The sequence below is a fragment of the Balaenoptera musculus genome, chromosome 13, assembly GCF_009873245.2.
Source record: "Balaenoptera musculus isolate JJ_BM4_2016_0621 chromosome 13, mBalMus1.pri.v3, whole genome shotgun sequence".
Classification (NCBI taxonomy): Eukaryota; Metazoa; Chordata; class Mammalia; order Artiodactyla; family Balaenopteridae; genus Balaenoptera; species Balaenoptera musculus.
This window is the reverse complement of record NC_045797.1, coordinates 35,433,970-35,459,070: the sequence shown is the minus strand read 5'-3', so window position 1 is coordinate 35,459,070 and position 25,101 is coordinate 35,433,970. Positions and strand designations below refer to the sequence as shown.

The 25,101-nt window shown below is 41.1% G+C and overlaps 1 protein-coding gene across 3 annotated transcripts in view; it reads right to left on the bottom strand.

The window, feature by feature from the left end:
• Positions 1-25,101, bottom strand: part of SERTAD2 (SERTA domain containing 2) — a 114,487-nt gene that overhangs the window by 14,917 nt on the left and 74,469 nt on the right. Inside the window, exon 1 of one of the 3 annotated variants that reach the window (XM_036873571.1) lies at positions 7,275-7,576. The exons of the other annotated variants lie outside the window; for them this stretch is intronic. The gene's annotated coding sequence lies outside the window, so the exon portion shown is untranslated. Of the gene's footprint in view, positions 1-7,274; positions 7,577-25,101 lie in introns of those variants that run through there. 3 annotated transcript variants of the gene reach the window in all.

The following is a 25,101-nucleotide window of genomic DNA, read 5'->3' as shown; positions in this document are numbered from 1 at the left end:
ACAACCCGAGTGATAAGATGTGGACTGAGAGAAGCCAGCAGTTCAGAATTTCCAGTGGGGGCGTCCTAAGGTGATCTCCCAACCACACAGAGAGTCTCAAGGTTAGCAGTAGGAATTTTACTAGGATAGAAAAGCCTTCAATAATCCTATTGCTTCTTAACAACAGGAAATTACCTCCACACTGAACAGAAATGGCTTCAGGCAGTTATTTGGGAAAACTTCGTAAAGAATATTGGGGAGGAGCCATTTAATCGTAAAATGTAACTCAGGTAACCTTAAAGAGATAATGAAGCAAGTTGATTGTATAACTTGCTGGAATTCTTCCTATTCCAATTACAAGGTGAAGTTCTATGATATTGTATGTTCAATAATAGTGTTCATAAGACACGAACTATTACCACCAATCCTTCCATATGAAACTTGGCAAACATGAACTATTATAATGTTATATTTATAAATATTATTGTAGTCATTAAAATTATGACGCTATTACCACACTAGTTTGGTGTCAGGAACACATCTTTAGCATGCTGAATCTAAAGCCTCGTTATCATTAAGGGAAGGAATTCTTAGATTTTAATTTCTTTCCCTTAAGATGATGTGCCAGTAAAGGCTAGCCAGCCTCACCCCACCCCCATTCCCATGCATAATGAAAATATTTTTTTCTCCAGTACTTATAATTGCTTGGACGGGATTCTGGTGTCAACCCTCCTGAACCATCTTTTCCCCAAAGATACCTTGTTTTTCCCCTCACACTAGAGACCCTTAATAAACAAGGTCAGGGGGAGAAAGCTTAGGGTAGAAACAAATGCTTTGCCAAAAGTATGTGGCAGTGTTTTGGTTTTTTGTTGCTGTTGTTTTACAGAGCGCTTTCAGATACATAAAACAGTCACACTAAAACAGGTAAATATAATTTGCTAGAACAAATCTGTGAAAAATAAAATTGCATCTTAATTAAAACAAAAGATTACCGTCTAGGTTTTGTTAGCCAACTAACTTGCCACTGAATAAAACTAACAAAAACTAAGTATGCTACATCGGGAAGTGTTTTTATGAAAGTGTTTCTTACAGGTTATTATTAGTTTTTAATCTTCTTTGTTTTCAAATTGAAAAATCACTTAAAAGAAGACATGCTTTATATTCCTCACAAATACAGAACATATTTCATCTTTTAACTTCCACATGCAATCTAAAGAAGAAAACCAGATAAATATTCTTTATTTACTTATTTACTCACTGAGTAAATCTAAACACTGTACTGTATGGTCTAAATCTGGGTTCCTTAAAAGAAAACGATCACATTTTTACAATAGGACACATGGGTATAAAAATTTTAGGTACATGATAAAAGACATATACTTAGAGATGCGTAAAGGGGAGGAGATAACTATCCTACTATGTAAATATCTGTTTCATATAAGCAGCATACATATTCAGAATGTTTACTTCAGTTAATTCTAAGAATTAGGCAGGCTCCTGATAAGGTTTTACAAAGACAATTTAAACTTTATATCATATACTTGAATAATTCACAAAGTAGAAAACGGAAATGAGGATACAAACTATGCTTGAGGGCAGTGAATGATACTTAGTAAAGATGGCAGCCATTCATTTTTAAAAATAATTACTTGGGCTTCCCTGGTGGCGCAGTGGTTGAGAATCTGCCTGCCAATGCAGGGGACACGGGTTCGAGCCCTGGTCTGGGAAGATCCCACATGCCGTGGTGCAACTAGGCCCGTGAGCCACAACTACTGAGCCTGCGCGTCTGGAGCCTGTGCTCCGCAACAAGAGAGGCCACGATAGTGAGAGGCCCGCGCACCTCGATGAAGAGTGGCCCCCGCTTGCCGCAACTAGAGAAAGCCCTAGCACAGAAACGAAGACCCAACATAGCAATCAATCAATCAATCAATAAAAAATAAATCTTAAAAAAAAAATGACTTTGGGGCTATTTTGAGATAACAGGTATTTCTTCCCAAGGACTTCTGGGTATTGATAATTAATGACCCACAGAACTTTATTTACACAAAGTCATTTAGTCAAATACAATAAAATTAATCAGAGCACCACACTGAATGTAATAAATATTTATTTTCTAAGGAAACTACCTGTCAGAACTTGAACTTCTATGATCTTCAAGGACCTTTAAGGAGACCTGCCTCCCACCCACCCCACTGCCACCCCTGAACATCCTGCCTATCTTTAGGGGCTTCAGAAGCAAGAAGGCAGGTGCCACTTGAGGAATCCACGCTTTGAATTTGTTAACCAACTACTTACTGTTAGACAGCTAACAACCAACACCAGGTAAAATCTATTTTATTTTATATTTCCGGCCATAATAAAAATATTTTAAAAAGCAGTCTGTTTAAAAAACTGTTCAGAAAAGACCATCACCAGGTTTGTGACAAGCACAGAGGCAGCGCAAAAATTTCTTCATCAGCTACAGACCACGCACTGTGCTCAAATTCCTCTGCCAGGTGGGTTTTCTACGACAGCAGAGAAGACAGAGAAGTACACACATACATGGAGATTCCCTCCTCAAAAAAGGAAAGAAATCTGAAAAGCAAATCTGTATCATGTATTATTGTAAAATGGGTAACCACTAAGGGAGGATCAGATTAAAACAGTCACCACCTCGTTATCTCATTGGTGTGGCTAGAATTTTATGCAAACCTGTTCTGGTGCAGAGATGACCTTGGGACTTTCAGATTCCCTGAGTTTAACTCAACACTTCTAAACACCGGGGTGGGGTACTCCAGCAGGCCTGCCTGAAGCCCGGGAGCTGCGGCTGGCGTGGAATGATAAGCAGTCAGCCAGGAGAGCAGAGCAAGGGGCTAAAGGTTGATCTGCAGCAAGTAACGCTTCATTATTTAATTTTCTTACCATGGCATGATCAAGTAATACTTTTTACTTTTGTTCAACAGGTTCACACAGACAGCTAGAAACACGACTGAGTGAGTGTGTGTGTGTGTGTGTGTGTGTGTGTCCTGAAGAGCCAGAATTCCTTCCCCTTCACTATTCTACATGAAACTCCTTAGAAGCACAAAAATGCCTGGTTTAGCGTCTTGCTTTCAGTTAACCACCTATGAAGGTTTTTAAAGGAAAAAAAGCTTAGAATTAAATAGCAACTCTGCAAAGCTACAGGTTTTTGCAAAGGGACAGAAAGATAGTAATTCAGACATGAATTCGTTTTAAGAGCTGAGGTTTGCTGCTACCTGGAGTTACTAGAGAAACAAAGCTGCCTTTGGGCAACTAAAACTAGTCAGACCTGCTGTAGCAGCAGCACGGTCGGCTCCAGAGCTGTCCTCCACTCTCCTCCCTCCAGCCCCCACCCCGCGCATCCGCATTGCTCACTCCACACGGGGCGGCGCCGAGCGGGCACACTCAGCCCTCCTCTGCCGTCCCTGCTCAGGGGCAGGGCCAGCTCTGGACACACGGCGTGCAAGTGTAAGAGGAGGCCAGACAAGAGAGCAGATGCCGACTCCATTCTGAACTGAAAGCTGCAGTTGGTGCGGAATACAGCTTCTGTGTTCCCAGGTTGCTAAGATAGATACATCAAATTGTGGGGTTTGCTTCAGTGAATCCTGGCAGGGATTCCCAATTAAGTTGAGAGAGGAGGGACGGGAGATCTTGAGAGGAGACGAAGGAGGCTTTCCAGCTTCAGGAGCCCTCAGACCACAAAGACAGCAGAATTTCCTTCCAAAAGGGAGTTTTCATTGTCTGTATGTGGCGCTTGTTTAAATGATAAGCATCTGTTTTGTCCTATTAGGAATCATATGTTTTCAAAGATATTGCGATGTTTTTATTTTGAAATTTTTATTTGTATTTCAAAGAAAATTTTTAGACAGCCAAGCATGTTTTGTTTGTCTCATGATCTTCAAGGAAAAAAAAAAAAAAAAAAAAAAAACAAGGCGTCTATTTATTACCCAGAATAGGAATGTCGTCTTATTGGCCTGACATATGCCATTCACAGATTCATACAAAGAATGAACTGCCACACAGTGCTCATGGAGAAAGACACCGCTCCACACAATGAGTGACGGGCGCTCCAGGGGACAGCGCTGCTCACAGGGTTTCCCAGCATCTGCACGGAGGGCACAAGTTTGCCTTTAACACCAACCGCACTGGCCACTGGAGACAATAATTTTGTTTAAAAGATACGCTAACTTTGGTTAGTTGCTCTTTCCTTCAAGAATACTGAAACTAAATTAAATATCCACACATTTCTTAAGCAGGAGTCCTAGCTTGGGGGTTTCGGTCAATTGTTTAAGGAATAATTATTAACAGTCAGTAGAAAATATATGATCTGTGCATATGCAGTGGCCACTGCATTTTTTGATGTTCGTGTTCTGCTGGTCAGTGTTGATTAATGGAAAGACCTATGAAAGTAGGTGTTACCCTTATTTCGAGGCCATTTTCACTTAAAATTGGAGCTTGCCCTCTGGTGCCTTGAGCATACACCTGATCTTTGCACTCAGCAATCAGAGACACCTCTCTCTTGTCTCTCTGCCCCCTCTCCCTCTCTCCTTTGGCAAGAAACTACTGCAACTACAGCTATCTCCTATAGGATAGGCCGTAACAGTAAGGATGAAATTTCTATAGCAACAAAATCTAAAAAAATTCTACAAGTGAATTAAAGTTCACACTCCTAAATACCATATTTATCTATACATTTTAAAAATCTCTGTTGTAATATTGACAAAGTCGTCTTGTTTTTTTTTTTGATATAAACAAAATATAAAATAAAGCTGCATGCTTTTACTAGTGTCCTCTAACAAGGAACCACAGCAAAAGAAACCTCTAAGGGTTTCTGTTGTAACTTTTATCTTTCTTAATAGCTAAAGTGTAAAATATTTTGACCAAGGGCAAACTTTTAGTACAATTTGCTACTGATAATTTGAAGTATGCTTTTATTTTTATTTATTATTTTCTGTCAGTTTAACTTTTGACAGAAAAAAATCTTCATGTATTTGTATGTCTGTATATATGTATATATCTTCAACCTCCCCTTATATGTTTTTTATCTGCTTTGTGTGTGTGCGCCTTTCTAAGTAGCGTTGTAACTTTTATTCTGTCATTGGAACACTGTTTAAAATAGCATATGCCAAAAGCTATCAGCTGCTACACAAATTTGAGTGAGTTTTAAAATATCAAAATATACACTAACTATCTCATTATTAATAATTCAGTGCATGGCAACTGGGTAAAATTTATATTTCAGCTTCTCAATTAAATAAAAAAGCTTTCAAGGGGACAATTCAGCAAATAGAAGTCTAAAGGTTTTCTAAATCTGAGTTAATATCCCTTTCTAATTTTTTTAAGGGAAACAGGCCGGAGCAGCTGTTACCTAAGAAGCTGTGACACTCGTCTGACAATAAAACTGTTCCCTAGGACACTTCGTGTCGTACACTTGGTTGGTATTATAAAATGTGAGTCTTCTCTCCCACCTATTGTAATAACGCCAGGAACAGAGCTGAATGTTTAAAAAAAAGAAAGGCTGTCAAATCCATTTCATAAGATTTCTCACCTGACAGCAACATGGTTAAGCACATTTTAGTTAGGGGGGAGGAAAGAAATAAAAATTATTTTAAAGGGTTCCAAACCTGATGAACAACATAGACAACTTTACATTAACATATGATATTTCTAAGTAAATCAATAAAGCTAAAGGAAAATTTCTAACGTTTATCTCTCTTTTTGTTGTTTTTCCACGAAGAAACTGCTAAAATGAACAGGAAAGCGGAGATGCATGAACAAGCTCTTCTTGCTCGTGCCAGAAGCTGGGATCTTAGGATGGGTATTTTCATCCTCAGAGCACACCCTACTACACTCAAATCAGAATAGACTGCTATAAAAAGGGGGAGGACTGGGAGGAGTTCTAGGGGTGAGACACGCCTTTTGAGTAGCTGAACAACTATCCCCCCCCCTCATCAGCAAAACAACCCAGAGGCAATCAGGTGGACTGTCCTCCAGGGGTTGAGTGGAGCCAAGAGCCCACTTCACTCTTGTCAGAGACTAGTCCCTAATTATAAAAGGCTACTTTGAACACTTAAGGCCTCAGGGATCCTATTGGCTACTACAACTTCTAGGCTCTTTACACACATTATGGACATTTCTTAACATATATTGGGAAATCAAACAGTATATTTCATGAACAAAGCTTGAAAACATATACTGTCTTCCTTAAGACCAAATGAGGCTGCCCAACTTGATTACAATTAAAACTGGTATAGTTTGAAGCTGGATGTCTCACCCTGCTGAATGTCCTTCCCCACTCAGTGCCTGTAAAAACTTACTTTCCACCTCCTGAAACATCCTGAAATTAACCAGCTTGAAAGCAAAAAGTTATTCTAAAACAAATTATATCTAATCTTTTTGAGAAATTTAAGGATAAACACAGAACTCTACTCCTATCTCAATCTATTACTATTACTTCTGCTAAAAGTAAGGTAACTCGTGGCCAAGGGGGAAAAAAAACAATTTATGATCTTTCTCTCGATGCAGTGGCCCTCTGACGGCACCCTGTCTTAATGGTACAAAGTCCAGGGCTTGGGACAGCTGGCTCCCCTCAGCCCCCTCCCTTTCAGTCATAGGCGGTCACGACCAAGATGACTTGTAGATTTCTAACTTAAAAACCAATGAGACATCAAGTTTAACATACATACACATTCAAAATCAATTCACTTGGGCACGGGCGAAAAGAGGGTGGAGAGGTATGTTTTTAAGCTAAAACACAGGGAAACTAACAGAAACACACTAAAGCAAGTTGGATGCAAACCCGGCCACAGAACTCAAAAGTGAAGCAGCCTTCGCGCCAGCAATACGAGCCTTAAAAAAAAAAAAAGTCTCGCACGTTCACAACAACACAACCGCCACAACACGCACACATATCCCAGCTGTAAAAGCGACAGCTCCAAGCTCCCTCCGCCCCGCCGCTGGGCTCTGGTTAGCTCCCGACCCCCTCCTGACCCCGGTCCGTGACTGCCCGTCCCCTGCCCTTCCCCCAGCAGATCTGCCCGCGAACGCTGGGGGTCCCCGGCGCTGGCCCGGGGGTCCAAGGGAGCGGGGCCGGGAAGCAGCCGGAGGGAGCGCTCCTCCCGGTACCTGCTCCAGCCCAGGTCCCTCTCGCCGAGGCGCCCGCGACCCCCGCGGCCGCCCGGGCCCCTCCTCCGCCCTCCCGGCTCAGCCGGCCCTGGCGAGGTCCCAACGCCGCCCCCACCCACCGGGAGCCCAGCGCATCCAAGAATCCCCTCCAACCCGGCGCCGGGAGAACTTACCACATGCAGCTCCACCTGGGAACTAACACATCAGGAGGGGTTTCTGCCCACTCCTCAAGCTACTCCCGCTCCATGCGGAATCCCCCGCTCCGGGGGCCCGAGGGTGGCTCCGAGGAGCGGGCTGGAGGCGAGACCGAAGCTAAGACTCCGCCGTCCTCTGCCTGCGCGCTCGGAGCATTATACAATGGTGGAGGAGGAGGAGGCGGCGGCGGCAGGCAGCGGAGGAGGAAGCGGGAGGCGGGCGGAGGGGGCGCCCTGACCGAGCTAGCGGCAGCTAGTGCTCCAGCACTCGCTGTGCAGGAGTGACGTGCGGCCAGCGAGCCTCCCGCGAGCTCCGGGCCCTGGGCTCAGCAGGCCCCGCCCCTCGGCCCGCCCCGCCCCTCGGCCACAAGGCCCCGCCCCTTGCCGGGCCCCGCCCCCCTCCCCCGGAGGTCCCGGGAGGCGCGATAAATGCCTAGCGGGGCCCCGGCCGCCCCAGGAGCAGGAAGGGGCAGGCGGAGCACGCGAGACGCCGGGTGGCAGCGCCGCCCACGGCTCCCTTCCCAGCCGGCGCGCCCTTGATTTTCTCTTAAGGGAAGGCTTAAGGAGCAGGGGAGAAGAAAAGAGACACTCCGGCCAGGGGACCACAACTAACCACCAAGAATCCCCTCACACCACTCATGCAAATGACGGAGCCGCTAGTGACAAAGGCGGCGGCGAGAGCCGCGCGCGCACAGCCCGCTGAGTCGCGCGACCGCAAATATGACAAGCATCTGAGCTATTCTGCAACTTGGGGCCGGTTAGCCGGGCAGGCAGGGTCCCGGGGGGAAATGGGGGGAGAGAAAATCAGACCCCAAGGCGCGGCGTCCACGCTGCCAGCGGGGCTTTCGAGACAGGCGTTCCGGGAGGGCGGGGGCGGCGCACCCGCAGCTGAGACCCTCTCCGATGCCCCAGTCTCAGGACGCACGAGTGGCCCGCAGAGACGTCCGAATGACAGGATGGGTGGGGGCTCCAGCTGGAGCTGGGGACAGAAAATTCCCTTTGCGTGCAGTGGCCTCAGCCCAACACTTGAAATGGGTCACCAAGTCAAGAGTACCTTCGGAACAGGACGGAACCGAGTTGCATCCTTCGTGGCAGGCCACGGCCGTGGTGCAGACCCGGCAGCCGGCCGCCTACCCTGGCAGAGCCCACGCAGGTAGGCAAGCCAGGCTTGGATACGCAGGGGATACCGAGGCGCAGTTTCACATTGACAGCCTTTTCTCTCTCCTTAAGAAAGCTTCTGCCTTGAACTACTTACATTTAGCAGGGAAATTTATACTAGTTGGGAGAGATTGTGTGTATGATGCGAATTTAAAAGCCCTAGGAAAGGAGAGCTCCCCTGGAAAATTAATGATTATTTTAAAAATTACATGCGCGTTCAGTGTAAAGATGTTACAAAAAGTAATTCAGGCACCTTAAAACTTTGGCTGCCACCCCAATCAATATCGTCTCAGATCTCTTTGGAGCTTAATGGTCCACTATACTAGTTATATTTAAGGATAATAAAGCTTTAAGACCTAACATAAAGGTGATTATAAGTCGTTAACATCAAGACAAGTTTAGACCTATTGGAACTGTTCAGTAATGATTTGTTATCAATCAAATCGATGATATTATTGAAATTAAACCTTGGCTAAAATGTTGGTAGACGGAACAATGTTTCTTGTTTTATCTTTCAAGGGAATGAAAAAGGTTTTTACTGGCCCCTCAGTATAATTAAAAGCTTACACAGATTTTTCTTTAAGCATAACCAATGCCAAAAGCTAATTATTTGTGGATATCTTTGGAAAGTTTCATTACAGTGGCATTCCAAATTACACATCGTGGAAGTAGTGCTCAGGGCCCTCAGCAAGTCCTGTTCAGTTTGTGCCTGGGTGGCATAATATTCAAACATTTTGCCATGAAGCCAAGATATTTTTCATTTCTAGAGTTCTGCCTTTCAGAGAGGACACTACCAACAGTTTCCTAACAACCCACTCGCTTACACTTTCAGCACTCAGTTTAAGGAGAAGCCATTGAAATAGAAGCTGCAGTAATCTCCTCCTGTGATATCTCTGTAGCAGAGGCCAGAGGCTCTGTTGAATTTAAAATAAATTGAAACTGTTATTCATGAATTGAAGTGAGCAGCAAGTTAGACTTGCACAATTTTTGTGACGCTTGGATATTTTCTAGCAAATGAATTACCAAAAGAACTAAGATCAAAGTGACAATTTTTAAGTCTTCAGAGTGGACGCTTGATTCTGCTAAAGTACGTATTCTGTGTGTGCTCAGTAAAGGTTTGAGTTCTTAGGAAAGCAATCTAAATTCTGGGGGAAAATGGTTTTCACCTTTCCACACTTTTGAAGGTAAATGTCTTATCAGTGCACATGTTATATATAAGTCCCACTTCCCCCACTGCTAAATTCTGGCATCTTGTACCAAGAAGTCAAAGGACGAAGTGGCAGCTTCAACAGCTGCTGATGTAGTCCCACACCAGGTGGTTCATGGCCCACTCCCCTGGGGCCAAGTCCCCCACAGGCCAGCAGAGCAATTTCTGCCTGGTCCTGGGAATCCAACACCATGAAGCTAAGGAAAGGCCCTCCTTGAGCTTTTGAAGTCAACTCCCTTCAGTATGCATGATTTAAAAAAAAAAAAAGTATGTGTGTGTGTGTATATATATATATATATGTATATATATATATATATATACACACATATATACATACATATATATACACACACATATATATATAGTTTATTCGTAGCAAATGAAATATATATATATATATATATATATATATATATATATATATATATATATATATAGTTTATTCCTAGCAAATGAACAAGAAGTGCTTAGTGAACACATAAGTGTGGTTTTCACACTTTCACTCTCTGGAACATTTAAAAGTCCATTTAAAATAATCCTACCCTCAGGATTTAGAGTTTAGAGCTTCTCCCTCTCACTTTCACATACAAGAAATTAGGCCAGTCATCCACATTTAACTATCAGGAACATATCTGTTTAGGGAAAAAAGAAATATTGCTTTTGGAAGTATAGAACTGTGATGGTAATTTTTAAAAATACTCATGAGTTTAATTTCAGAGAGGTACTTCTCAACATTGCTTTGTAGTTCTGGGTACTAGTTTGCACTTCACTGCTTCTCTTGAAAGTTTCTGTGCCCTCACATCTTGCAAACAACTAGACTACTGCACTAACTGAAGGCCACTTTTAGCACTTAATTAGCATGCACCAAAGAATTGACACAAGGACAAGCTGCCTACATAAACTGAGAAAGACTTTGCGACAGTTTTCAAGCTCATTCTTTCTCCTTTATTACATTTTACCTTTCAAGTTCCACGTGAAATACTGGTAATAAGCATCCATCTATATACCTTGGAAATATTGGTCTTATGCCCCTACCCCCTCAATAAACGTTTCAGTTATTAAACACATTATATACAGCCAGCTGGGCTAAATAATCTTTTCATGGAAAATACAGAGATCCTAACTGAATGTGGACTTCCCATTCACTGATCACTGAAATCTATTAATAAATCTTCAAAATAAAGTCTGGAAGTCCCACATCACCTAACTGATTATCAAAGAGTTGATACAGGATACGATGATTTGTTAAACTAAACACTCTCACAAAGATGGCACGGACAGGTTCAGTACTTTTCAGCCACTAGCAAGTTAAAACTTCACGGTACCAAAGGAGCCAGTTAACTTCTCTACTACTGCAAATTCTTCTCCATCTCTTCGCCCTACTTGTGTCAGGTTTTTTCCTGCCTCTCCCTGAAGTCACGCTTCACAGGAAGAGAGCTTCAACTCCGGTGAAGGGCTGCTCTTGCAAAGCTTCCCTCATTGTTATTGGACTGGTTTGCAATGACTGCCCCTTAAGTTCTGGGAGAGGGTCATTTTTCTGTTAGCAATACACGCCTTTTTCTCTCTTAAAAATCTGATAGTATTTAAATGGTAATTTGGAACAAAATCTTAATGATAATATTGGAAGAAAATGCTCTTAAAACCATTTTCTTTTTTCTGGCATTTTTGATTAGTCCCTTCGAACCATTTCTAGAGGAGACGGCATCTGCTGAGCAAGAGCTTCCTCCCTACTTCATTTGCCACTATTTTCCGGTAAAATCCTCAGATAAATGGTGAGGTCCACTTCCGAGCGGCCCTCCTTAGAGACTCCAGCTCTTGCTTTCATCCTCCCTCAGCTGGAAAGCGAAGGCCTTGCCTGGTGACAACTCCAGTGCTCCCTTCCTGCCAGATGCCACTCCGCCAAGACTTGGTGGGTGCTTCTCAGAAACCTCTCTCCTTGTCCCCAGTTCCCCACACGGCACTACTCTCCTGGTGGCCTCTGCAGGTTGACCCTGTACTTCCTGTCTATAAACCATTCTCCCTTCTTGAGCAGTTCACACTCTTCTCAAGGTACTCAGCACTCCGGGCTTCCCTAGAAAACTTCAATGAATGTTAGAAATCATGCAGCCTCCAGACCATCCTTGTCCCTGGCAACCAGCTTGGTGAGAGGAAGAGTCCTGGAATAGGAGTCTGAAGATCTTGTACAAATAAATCTCTTAGCTATGATTAATCATTGACTTTTTAGTTTCTTAATCTGCTATGTCACAGATTTAGGATAAGCACTGGTTCCGGTGAAAAGAACACAGGTGGTTGGTCAGAAGATCTCGGGTCTAGTTCCTCAGCCAGTCAGCAGTGAAGCTGAATCAGGGCCTTGACATCATGGGGCCTGCACCCACACCCCACAACATGAGGCACTAGGGCTCAAGGGTTTCTGTAGCCCCTTCCCAGAACTCAGAGTCTATGAAAAGGTGACTACAATGGGGACTGCCTTCACGGAGGAGTTTAGAAGAATATAAAACCAACTTCACGCCCTATTTTCTGTGATATACATTCTCATATCTATTGCAGAAACGATCTAAGATTGTGTACCTTTAAATCACCTGTGAGTAAAGAGGTCATTTCAGAGAAGTATGGTGATGTCGGGAACGTAAATAACGTATTTAAACCACTTTTTGAAGTCTCAGCTATAGAAATTCTACTTTGAGGAGTTAAAAAAAGTCAAAGCTTTAGTGTGTATAGATGCCCAGGAAATACCTCTAAGTTCAGGCTATGAAGTATCATTAAAAATAAACATGTGGACAGAGAACACAGTTTAAATGGAAACAGCGCATACAACAAAAAATGAATCAGCTCTTTGCCACTGTGAATTTTTATTGGTTTTCGGAGGAGACGGAACACTTAGGTAAGACTTTATCTTTTCTTTTAGTCACCAACGCAGAACTGTTCTTTAAAGACTTGTTGCCAGAATAAACAAGACTTTTTCAAAATTATCCAACTGTCCAATAATACTTGCTTTAAATTGAAAATAACGTGTTTTTAAATTAAAAAATTTCTATATTTAAAATTTCAGAAATGCAGAGTGAAAGTCAAGTAGGAAGAAACTAAGGCAAACATCTCAGATAAACACCAATGCTGTATTAGATACACTTGTGTAACTAGTCAATTGTTTTCCTAAACATGCTCTAAATATTGAACAAAAGATTTTTTATCTTGCTGAGTAATATTTGTTTCAAAACTGCTTTCTTAGAGAACTCTTGTTTGAGGTATATGAAACTCCTTAAATGGGCAATTATCAGAGAAACTGGCTTTTAAGGAGAAAATAATAGTGTGAATGAGCTATATGTAACTTCCCTTTTTAAAAACAGAAGTTGAATCTGTAACACCAAATTTAGAAAGGAGAGTGGATGGCAGCAAATACCACGAGAATATCATCTATAGCATAGACGCCCACTGCCATTCTGTTCTGTTACAAATAAATGTACGCTCTACAAACTCGAGTTTGCTCAAACAATGCATGTATTTAATTGTCCCTAAAGATGATTCTTTTCAAAGAAAACATACATATGAGTCACATCAAATTTAAAAGACTCATTTAAAAAGTGCCAGATTCCCTGACTTTGACTACAGTGATTCATTTGGCCTCATTACACAGAGGGCAGCATAGTCCATACTGGGACGGCTGATAAATAGCTTTTGTGGGAGTAGTATTGGTAATTTCAACACCATTTATATTTCCTTTTACTTTCCTTTAAGATATCAAAGCCCAAATTATAAAGGTTGAAAAGAATTTTAATGAATCAGACATTCATTTTTAATCAATCCTGATTTGTTATCACTTTAGAACTGTTAGACAACATGCTCTTAGTTTTAGTGATGAAAAAAAAAAAACAGCTATAAAGATAAAGACTCCGGAATTACTATTTTCACATTATAGCCAAAAATGAAAAGTGAGAAAATAGAAACCTTTCCAAAAGTTCATCAGATGAAAAGAACAGAATTAATGGGGAGATACACCATTTAGGGACAAGAATACTTAATACTATATAAATATCAATTCTCCCCAAAACTCATCAATAAATTAAATATGATTCCAACTTAAATCCCAATGCTCCCCTCCCCCCACCCATGGAACTTTAAAAGCAAATCCAGAAATCATCTGGAATAGCAAAGGGCAAAAGATAGCTGTAGTAAGTTTAAAGAACAAGATGGGGGATGTGTCCCACCAGATATCAAGGCTTATTATAAAGCTCTAGTAATTAAAACAGAGTGGTGCTGGCAAGGGATATATAGATCAGTAGAATAGAATCGAGTGTGCAGAAACAGACCCACACATATACGGACGCATAAAATATGACAGAGGTGAGGTTACAGATCAGTGGGAAAGAACAGGCTATTCAATAAATGACTAAAGGTCACCCGGTTTACCTGCATGGAAAAATAAAATTAAATGAGGTACCTGACATTTTTAGAAAAAATACATTTCAGGTGTACTAACATCTAAATATGTGAAACAAAACATTAAAACTTTTAGGAGAGAATATAGGAAAATATGTTTATAGGCTCAGGATAAGGAATATGTGATTACTGTCTGTCTCCTAAGATTCATTCTCTACTTGCCTCTGCTTTGCCCTGTACCTTGAAATGTTGACCCCTATGGACTAAGCTTCTTTGCCAACTAGCTTCCAGCTGGATTCTTCAACAGGAAGGCACCAGAAAGAGACCAGTGGGTCAGAGGGGAGAGAGGCTGGGGTATTTCTTCCCTGCTCCTTTCTGCTTTGGGCCCCTGTTATGGCATCACCCATCCCTCCAAGACCACAGCTTCTGCAGGCAGCCCCTTGTCCAGGGTGCCAACTCTCACAGATTCTAGCAACACCATTTCCTCCCTTTTCCCCTTTAGACCTAAAGATAATAACACCTTCCTACAGTTCTTGGTCTCCCATGCCTCAACTTTTGTCTCTCTGTCAAAAGTCCTTTTTCATTAAAGTCTCTTTAGTTGAATCACTTGAGTGGAATACTGTTTCCTGCCGAGACTCTGATTATTAAGAAACGAGACAGCCAATGCACAAACTATAAAGAAAAAGACCAATAACTTTGATTATATTAAAAATTAAACATCTATTAAACAAAATATACTATAAACAAGATAAAGGCAAGCTAAAGACTGTTGAGTGATACATGTGATTCATATAATCAACAAAAGATTAATATTCAGAATTAATAAAGAACTGAATCAATTTTTAAAAAGTCATATAAACCCAATAGAAAAATGGGTAAAAGAGGAAGCTCAAATATCCAACAAATACGTGAAAAGATATTCAATCTCATCAGCAATAAGAAAAATGCAAATTATAAAAGGTTAGTTCGCAGCTATCAGATTGACCATTTTGGAGATAATGTGGCATTATCTAGTGGAGTTGGAGATGCACACACCCTGTCCACATACATGCAGTCTTTCTCAGTTAGGGTTCCATGAGAAAATAAGCCCTACAGAAAAGAATTCAAGTGACTATTTCCTCAGATCTCCCAAGGGTGGTATAAAGGTAAGAATCAGTGGTGTGCTGGTAAATGTTTAACAACTGGCTGGTGTGTGGGTGGGGAATGGGGAAAGAAGGAAAGAAGCCCTTATTTGTAGAATTTGCTGATTTCTGTGGTGTAAATAACCCACCATGGCTGATTTCAAGCCTCCCAACTGAACTGAAGAATTAGAAAGACTGGCATAACCGCTCGCTCTTAGGAGCAGGTATCAGTCTCCAGCTCCAGCCCAACACATGAACCATTCTAGACTTAGAGGACAGAAGATAATTCATTACATACAATAGATGCCTTAGGGTACTCGGGTTTAATTCTCTGGAAGAATTCTGGATGAGAAGGGCTAAATCTAGAATCTAGAGAAACTCTTGTTTTTATTCCCCATGGAGACATAGAAGAATGTTTATTGTAGCTTTGCTTGTAATAGCTAAAAATCAGAAACAATCTTAATGTTCATTAAGATGAGAATAAATTGATATACTTGAAAACTATGGTGGATAAGAAGTACTAAAGATACCAAATATCAACATGGTTAAATCTCAAAAACATAATGCTGAGTAAAATAAAGCAAGCTGTAAAGTATGTACAGTATAATATCATTTATATAAAATATTTTAATACATGCAAAACAATGCTATATATTGTTTACCAATACAGACGTATGCAATTATAGAATAAAAACATTACAGGGCTTCCCTGGTGGCGCAGTGGTTGAGACTCTGCCTGCCAATGCAGGGGACACGGGTTCGAGCCCTGGTCTGGGAAGATCCCACATGCCGCGGAGCAACTAGGCCCGTGAGCCACAACTACTGAGCATGCGCGTCTGGAGCCTGTGCTCCGCAACAGGAGAGGCCGCGACAGTGAGAGGCCCGCGCACCGTGATGAAGAGTGGCCCCCGCTTGCTGCAACTAGAGAAAGCCCTCGCACAGAAATGAAGACCCAACACAGCCAAAATAAATAAATTAATTAATTAATATTAAAAAAAAATTACAGACAAAAGCATTCAGGAAAGTGGTTGACTTTCATAAATGGAGGAGAATACTGGAATCAGGGAGAGACACTATAAAGTTTAATTTCTTTTTAAAAACATGTAAAGCAAACAAATATGTTGTAATAAACAATTTAAATTTATTGTTTTAGATTTCATCACATTAAAAAAATACACTTTTTCCCTTTCTTCCATATGGTTCCCATGAGTAGAACTTCGTAAGGTTTTTTCCCACAATTTCTAATATCTATTAATAAAGCATTGGGTAATATTTATATTTCATGCATTTATTTATCCCCCATTATTTCAGTAATAACTTAATTCTTTTTACTCATTTGATATATTGTCCGTCTTCTCTGTCTCTTAATAATAGACTGCAAAATTCAATGACGATGCTAGCGTAACCTAAAGTTTTTAATAGGAAGCCCAGCTGACAAGGCAGGTATAAGAGAATAATTGGTTTAAAGCCAGTATTTGGGGTATATTTCTCACCTGCCAGGCTAACTTCTATCATACTAGAAAGGATAAAACCTTCCTTACAGAATATGTAAGGCTTCCTGTTACTTCCTTAATATACCAAATAATGCATTTAGCACTAAAAAGTGAAATCTTGTTTCCTTTTGTTTTAAAAAACAATGGAAACACACTTTCCCCGTGAACTATCTTTCACTTGGTGTTCAGGTGACCACTTACTGCTACACGAAATGCATTCTGCTTCTCTCTTATTTGTGTCCCTCGATACGGGGTTATAGGAATAAAGCCCACACACTCTCTTGACCTTCGGCAATGTGATGCTGTCTCAGTGCAAGGGTAGTGTGACTTTTTTTCAGAGATTGTATTGAAATAAGCCTATGTTTTAAATACACACTTTTCTGCTTGCTAGCAGGCATTCTGAAGCTAGGTGGTTCTAAATAAAGAACTCTAGTCAACAACAGGAAATAACTCCCACAGAAAAAAGGGGCAGAATACAAACTCTCACCAACTCTTGTACACAGTTCACAACGGCCTTTTGTTCCATGCACATTAAGCCTGAAATCTTTACTTTTCAGAGCATGTTTGGGCCTTTGCAGAGCAATTAAACCTTCCTTTTCCTTTCGCTGGTGTCCTTGCCTTCTTCTCTCCGAGAAAGTTAACCTTACAACTGACTTCTTACTATGAGGTAGCAGATCAGAAAATGGAACAGTTTCTATTCTGAAACTTAACATTTTTTTCTTAATGGAGCTTCTCAAGGGGAAAAAAAAAAATCAACTCTCAGTGTAAAACTCACTTTTCCTGCTAATACATAGAATACCACGTAAACACACATATATTTGTCCCAAAGGAATATGTTCATCTGCAGTGTATGTTTCTAAATCTATCAACGAAGACATAATCATATCAACCCATAAATCCAGTGATGGGTTATCAACACTTTGCCAGTGACATTTCAGCAAATCAATGCATCTAGAAGATACATTTATATTCTATTCAAAGGCTCCCATCTTGAATCTTTAGTGAAAAAGACGGAGAAAAATCTAGGTCCCAAGCCAACCAAATAGAAAGACATCTGAAGGATGGTTTTTAAAGTCTCAGTGACTCCTACTGGGACAGAATGGTGGCATTCAACTATAGTACAGCATAGGTACTCCAGACAAGAAAATGGGGCTGAGTAAAACAGCTTAAATATGACTGCAGACTGGTATTTCTTCCTCTCCTATACACTCAGCCTTGCCCTCTCTACTGGCTCCTTCCTGCAGTCAATAAATTACAGACTCAGTGTTCTCTCTCTTCACTTATAAAACAAGAAACAATCCTCCCCTGCTTCAATGTTGCAGGAATGTTGGTGGCTACTTCTGTCTTTACCCTTCACAGCTTTAGTCCCACCTACTTCCTCTGGCTTCTGCAGAAAAACTATATTGATCACCCCCAGAAAAGAGCACCAGTGCCCCCTAAGTGCCAAGCCAATGGACATTTCTGAGTTCCTCTTATGACTGAGCCTCTCTCTATACAGCATTTGACATTAATGACCACCTCCAAACATTTCTTTCAGAAACTCTGGCTGAACTATAGTCAGTCTCCTGGTTCCTATCTCTCCGTCCACTTGCAGTTTCCTTGGCTGGCTCCTCTTCCTCTGACCACCCTATAAACCTACAGTTCTGCACTTTAAAAAAAAAATCACCCCCCATTGCAATTTGGGACCAGAGAAAATTACAAAGGTGAGTGGGGAATGGGGATGGTTAGTTAGGATATCAGAATCTTCAGGAAAATTTGGAGATATGGGTGTTTTGAAAAAATTTTACCAGTTCACTATCTAAATGTTTGTATTCCCTATGGTTTTGTTTTGCTCCCTCTTCTCTTTTCTCATCCTATAAGTTCTCCCTGGGCAACCTCACCCACTCTCAGGGGATCTGTATGCTAAAGATTCATAAATCAATAATCACATTCCAGACCTTTCTCTTTGAGGTTCACATCTGACCTTTATATATATGAGAGACCATACATATTATCATTTGTCAGGGTCATTCCTAGTTTATGCTTGTCCTGGCATAATTAGTAATAACACCCTGCTTCAATCTCAAAATGGTCCTAGGTTGAACAATAAAAGTATATAATTAGCCTATTTCTATCCCATTGCCTATTAGACATCTCCACTGGGTATCATAAAGGCATCTCCAACTCACAGCACATCTAAAATTGTCCTAATTTTATCCTCCTTAAATCTGCTCCTCCTCCTGAATGCCTAAATATGGTTAAGGTACCAACAAGGTACCCCTGATGTCTAAGTAGGAAATTTAAGATTCAAAGTATCTTCTCTCATACTTAATAAAGTCTCATAAAGTCCTGTCAATTTTCTCTCTTAAATATTTTTCAAATATGTCCCCTTCTCTCCATTTTTACCACCACTGCCCTAGTCAAGGCCCTCATATCTTTCACTTTGATTATTGCAGCAATCCATCTCCCGACTTTCAGTCCTAGATATTCTCCTCTAATCCATCTACACCACCTACTGTGTGACAGGTAGCATGCTAGGTACAAGAAATACAAAATGAACAAGAGATGCTCCCACTGAGTTCACAGGGTAGACTAACTCATCATTGTGACACAGTGGGTTACGTGGCAACAGAGACATGCGCAAGGTGACAACAGACACACGAGTGGCCACAGAGCCTGGCCAGTGTGAAAACAGGGAGGTAGTGATGGATTTTAGGGTAAATGGGAGTGGGTCAAGGTCATTAAAGGCAGATGGAGCTGCAGAGATGGGGAGGTGAGAAAAAGCAGAGGATGTGGGTGCGGATCTGAAGCGTAAATCGCAAGCAGGGAATAACAATAAACAGGCCCAGAGAGTCTGACTGGGCACGTCTAGGAAGGCCTTGGATACCACATTAAAGGGTCTGGCCTTTATGTTCTGAAGGTGGTGAGGAGTCATTAAAAGATTTTCCGGAGACTTCCCTGGGGATCCAGTGGTTAAGACTCCGTGCTTCCACTGCAGGGGGCACGGGTTTGATCCCTTGTCGGGGACTAAGATCCCACATGCCACATGGTGCAGCCGAAAAAAAAAAAAAGACTTCCCATGGGGGAGAGGCACAATATGATTTTTATTTTAGGACATTAATTCCACATCTATTTCTGAACTTGACAGAATGATCCTAAAATTTATTAAGAATAATCAACAAATGAAAAAATAAAATAAATTTTAAAAAGGTATTAAAAAGCTGTAATAATTAACAGAGTTGGGTTCTGGCAAAAGAAAAATATAAATGCATCTACATTGAAAAACCTGAAACAGACCTTAGTATAAAGATTTAGTATATTCTAAAGATAGCGTTGTTAGTGCAATAGTTTACGATTTAAGGGGAAAAATGGATGTTAGATTCTCGTATTTTGTGACAATATGAAAAAACACAAGAGATTAACTAAATAATAAAATATATTTTTTAAAATGTAAGAGAACTAAAAAAATTACAGATGAATAATTGATTTTAGAAGGAGACAAGATTTTTCCAAACACAAAGCAAAAAAAGAACTATAAAATTAAAATGGATTAAAAAACTATACATCAAGAAACACCATAAGCAAAACTAAAGGAAAAATGACAAACTTGGAAAAATATCTGCAAACCAGATAACAAAGGCTTAGTAACCTAACCTAACCTAATTTTATGAATCAATTAGAAAAACACCAATACTACAGTAGGAAACACCGAAATTAAATTAGCAAAATGGGCAAAGGACAAAAGCTGATGATCACCAAAGGAAGACATGCATGAAAAAACAAAGACAAATGCACCTAATCAAAGCAGTACGAATTAGAAATATAACTGCTACACACCAAGCTGGCTACAGGTGTGTTAAAACTGATAACAATGTGAGGGCACAGTGGACAGGCTCGGTCATAGCCACTGATGGGAGTGTCAATGAATTCAACCTTGGGAAGGCAGGGTTTGGACATCTGTATCAAGAACATTTTAAAATGTCCATATCTTGTACTGTGGTCATTTCATTTCTAGGAATTTACCCCATAGAACTAATCAGAGCTGTGTATAAAGAATATATTCATTCAACAAATATTTATTGAATGCCCACTGTGTCCTAGGTTCTAGGAGTTGGGAATGTGGCAGCAAACGAAACACACGAAAATCCCTGTTCTCACGGCTCTTACATTCCAGTGAGGGGAAAGAGAGAAAATAAGATAAATTAGTAAATTACATGGCGTATTAGAAATTAGGTGCTCTAGGGAAAAGTAAAACAGGGAAGAAGGATGGGGAATGTGTGCTTGGGTGTGTATGTGTGGGGTGGGGGCAATTCTGAAGAAGTGGTTTAGAGAAGCCTTGCAGAGAGGATGACATTTGAGTAAAGATCTGAAGGAGGTGAAGACTCAAGCCAAGCACAGTTTTCCTGGCAGAGGGAACAGAAAATGCGAGCAGGGCTGGAGTCGGGCATGTGCCTAAGGGTTCGAAGACATCAAGACAGAGGGGAGGAGTGGGGGGGAGGGAGTGGGAGGAGAGAAGGTACAGGGAGGAGGGGCAGGGTATAGATGGCCTTATATGCCAATGCAATGACTTTGACTTTGGCCTTAAGTCAGATGGGAAGCAATTACTGCAGTACTCTTGGCCCCTAACCGTGTATCTCAAGATAGTGGTCAGTGATCCTTTTAAAACAAAAGTCAGGTCACGTCACTCCTCTCTTAAAACCCTCCGGTGGTGGTGACTACGTTGTAATGATTGACTTGTTTAGTGTTGCTTTGAGTTTTTAATCTCTTCAAGTGTGCCCAAAACTCTAATATTTGAAAATGTGCTACTAACACTACACGACAGAGAATCACCGTCTGGGTCAGTGTAATGGTTAAGAGCCTGAGCTTTACAGTTAAGGCAGATCTGCCACTTATGAGCTTTTCACTTGTGAACCTTGGGCATGTTTCTCAATCTCTGATTCTTAACTGTAAAAAAGGGGAAATATTACCCACTCCACAGTGTTATAAAGATTAAGAAAATGCTTTTTTTTCCAAAGTGAAGGGTGCCCACTGGTGGCACATGAGGTGATTTCAAAAGGTATCCATACAAAGAGAACTGGCACTAAAGGATCATCTTTGGAGCGGGGAGGCACCAGCTAGATGAGAAGTAAGTGACGTTTGAGGGATGCGAAAGTTTCCCAGGAGGAGGAGAAGGGGAGAGCGTTTTGAGACAGTACTCGAGGTTTCCTGCCGTCTGGCCTCCCTTGATGGGTGATGCAGTTCCAGCTAATTGGGTAGAAGGGGAAAGTCTGCTGGGAGCCCTGGGAAAGAATTTTTCCTCTCTGATTAAAAAATGAGGGACACACAAGCATGCAGGAAGAGCTCTTTCTCCCTCATGGCTGTGTTAGGATGTGGTCCCTGGGGCTATGGTAGCTATCCTGTGTGCATGTTAGAAGGGTAAGGACTGAGGGTGACGGGGTAGAAGTCAAGGTGGAGCCTGGGTCCTCGAGGACATCACTGAGCCGATGAGAACAACTGGCTCTAGGGCTACTCACCTCCAGACTTCCGAGGGAAACAACAGATGGCCTTATGAGTCTGTTTGTAACCACAGGTGAGGTCCGAGGACACAGGCCACTCAATCACCAAGGGAATGGTTTAACCCCACATCCTTAGACCCCGCCCAGCTCTGCTAAAACAGTATCTTTGTGGGAGGGCTTAAGAATCTGTATTTTATATTTCCCAGTTGTACTGGTTTCCCATTGCTGCTATTTCCTATTACCATAAACTTAGTGGCTTAAAATGACTCAAATTTATTCTCTTACAGTTCTGGAGGTTCAGAAGTCTAAAATTGCAGTGTTGACAGCTCTGCATCCCTTCTGGAGGCTTCAAGGCAGAATCTGTTTTCCTGTCTTTTCCAGCTTCTAGAGGCTACCTGCACCCCTTGGTTTGTGGCCTCTTCTTCCATCTTCAAAATATACCATTCCAACCTCTGCTTCTGTCGTCCCATCTCCTTCTTCTGCCTTTGACCTTCTTGCCTCTGTCTAATAAGGACCCTTGTAATTATATGGAGCGCAGCCAAATAATCCAGGATAACCTGGACAACAAGGATCTCAAGATCCTTCATTTAGAAACATTTGCAAAGTCTCTTTTACCATGTAAAGTAACATAGGTGGGGAAAGAGGGCACTATTCTGACCACCACATCAGTTGCCTACAGGGCCATTAAAAATCATAAATTTAAGCCACTATTTGTTGACCTGCATGTGAAAGCATCTAAATAAATCACTTACTGGTCATAAAAACTTGAGCCAGTGGTTCTGAATGGGAGCAGAGGTGGTGGAAGGGTTTGGAAGATGGGGAAAAGGGTTGGGGAAAGCTATGCATGTTAGAATTATTTGGGATCTTTTTCCAAAATATAACCTGGGTCCTGCCCAGACCTATGGAAATGGGATCTCCAGGTAAAGGGAACATGCAAGTCTGGGTGAACGAGCCTCCCTAGGACATTCAGCTACAACCCCCGGGTAAAATAACCTCCAACTATGCCGTAGTTTTCTCATCTGTAAAATATTAAAAAAAAAAAAAATACACACACACACACACACACACACACACACACACACACACACACACGCACCCTGCCTATCTCTCATGATCATGTTGAAGGGATGCTGAAGAATTTTTTTTTTTTTTGGCCGCGTGGCATGTGGGATCTTAGTTCCGCCAACCAGGGATCGAACCCGTGCGCCCCCTGCAGTGCGGAGTCTTAACCACTGGACCACCAGGGAAGTCCCTTGAAGAATTTTATAATTGGTAACGAGCTAGATAAGTACCACTGGTGATTATTAGAGGAAACTGATGCAGACTGTAAATGGTGGTGTTGGGCAAAACGATTCATTCAGAGAGACTCCAGTTACTCAGAACCAACAAAGCAAGCAGAAATAAATCCTCGAGAAAAAAAAGAAGAAATCACAAAGCCCATGCACCAACCTCATGCATTATCATGTACTTCCTGAGTGTCTATTTAATCTTAAAGATGATTTTATTTATTTGTTCCCCCAAACCATAGACTGTAAATGGGAATTAGAGGGGAGAATGGATTTAAAAAGAAGCAAATTGATACTAGCATAAAAAAAAAGAAAAAGAAAAAGGCAGCTAACAATTAGAAATCAGGGTTGGGGGGATTAAAAAATGTTGATACAAGAGCTCAAAAAGTTTAGTGTGGAAGATCATTTAGAGGCAAATAGCACTATGCCCCTCACTAGCCCTGCCCTAAAGGGCTCTGTATTCTAACAGAATACCTAAGCAATCTAAATGATCCTGAATCATGAAGAAAAGGTACCATTATGCTCAATGTTTTCTGTGGGAAAAATGTAATAATAAAACAGCAGTATAGGGAAATGATACAGGGAAAGATTTTTATTGAACAAGCTTACATTAAACAAATTTGTGTACTTAAAGAGAAACTTCAAACATCTGTATAAAAAATGTACATGTATAGAATGCCTGTATGCTATATAAAAATATGCCACTGCATAAACCATGGCTGCTGTAAATCTAAACATAAGCTCTGCTGATGTGAAGGAAGTCCTCACACAGCATAACAGCTCAATAAATCTGTGTTGTCCGAGAGACTAAAATAGACGTTGTCACCTGCCTGGATGAAGGATGGTGTTAGATTGGTCCATCTGCTGGTTGTGGAGTATACAATAACAATACCGCACCTCTGAATCTGTATAATTACTTATTTATACACATGATAAAGCACGTTGACATCACCATCTTAGTTGCTCCCCACATCCTAAAGCCCCAAGTAGCCCCAGCTACTACTATTCTGTTTTACACTCGAGGAACTGAGGTTCAAGGAAAACTTTCTCAGGATGCCACAATGACCAAGCAGCAAAGCCTAGATTCCAGATCTAGTTTTTATTTTCAAATTTACATTACTGCAAATACCACTACACTTAACCACCTAATGAAGACTCTCTGCCAAAGCACATTTCTGAAAATAGATTCAGATGGGAACTTTAAGCATGGTGATCTATCTATCCATTTATTTATCTACCTACCTATTTATAAAGCAGCAAATTTTTAACATATCTTTTAAAAATACATCTTATCTTTTTCTTTTCAATATGCCCACACACTGGCTAAGTTTCTATAAACAGCTTTATTTCAGAGTGAGATTTTATGACTGAATCTTAAACGTTAAGTAAATAGAAAATACTAAGACGGTCTAAGTTAATAAATGAAATCATTAGCTCTAAAAACAAACAGCTCAAAATGTACAGATTTCACAAATATTTGGTTGCTATATGAAATGCTGCAGTTATTCCAAAGGTGTATTTTACTTTTGTTTATATTTCTTGTGGACTACTATGCTTCCACGCAATTTCAACCCACATATGTTGATGACACACACGGAGCTTAAAATACCATGATACCTCAGGCGGCCACAGTCATGCAGCTCAGTGATATACCCATCGGATGTGAAGCTGAACTCTGCGTAATGTACATTCA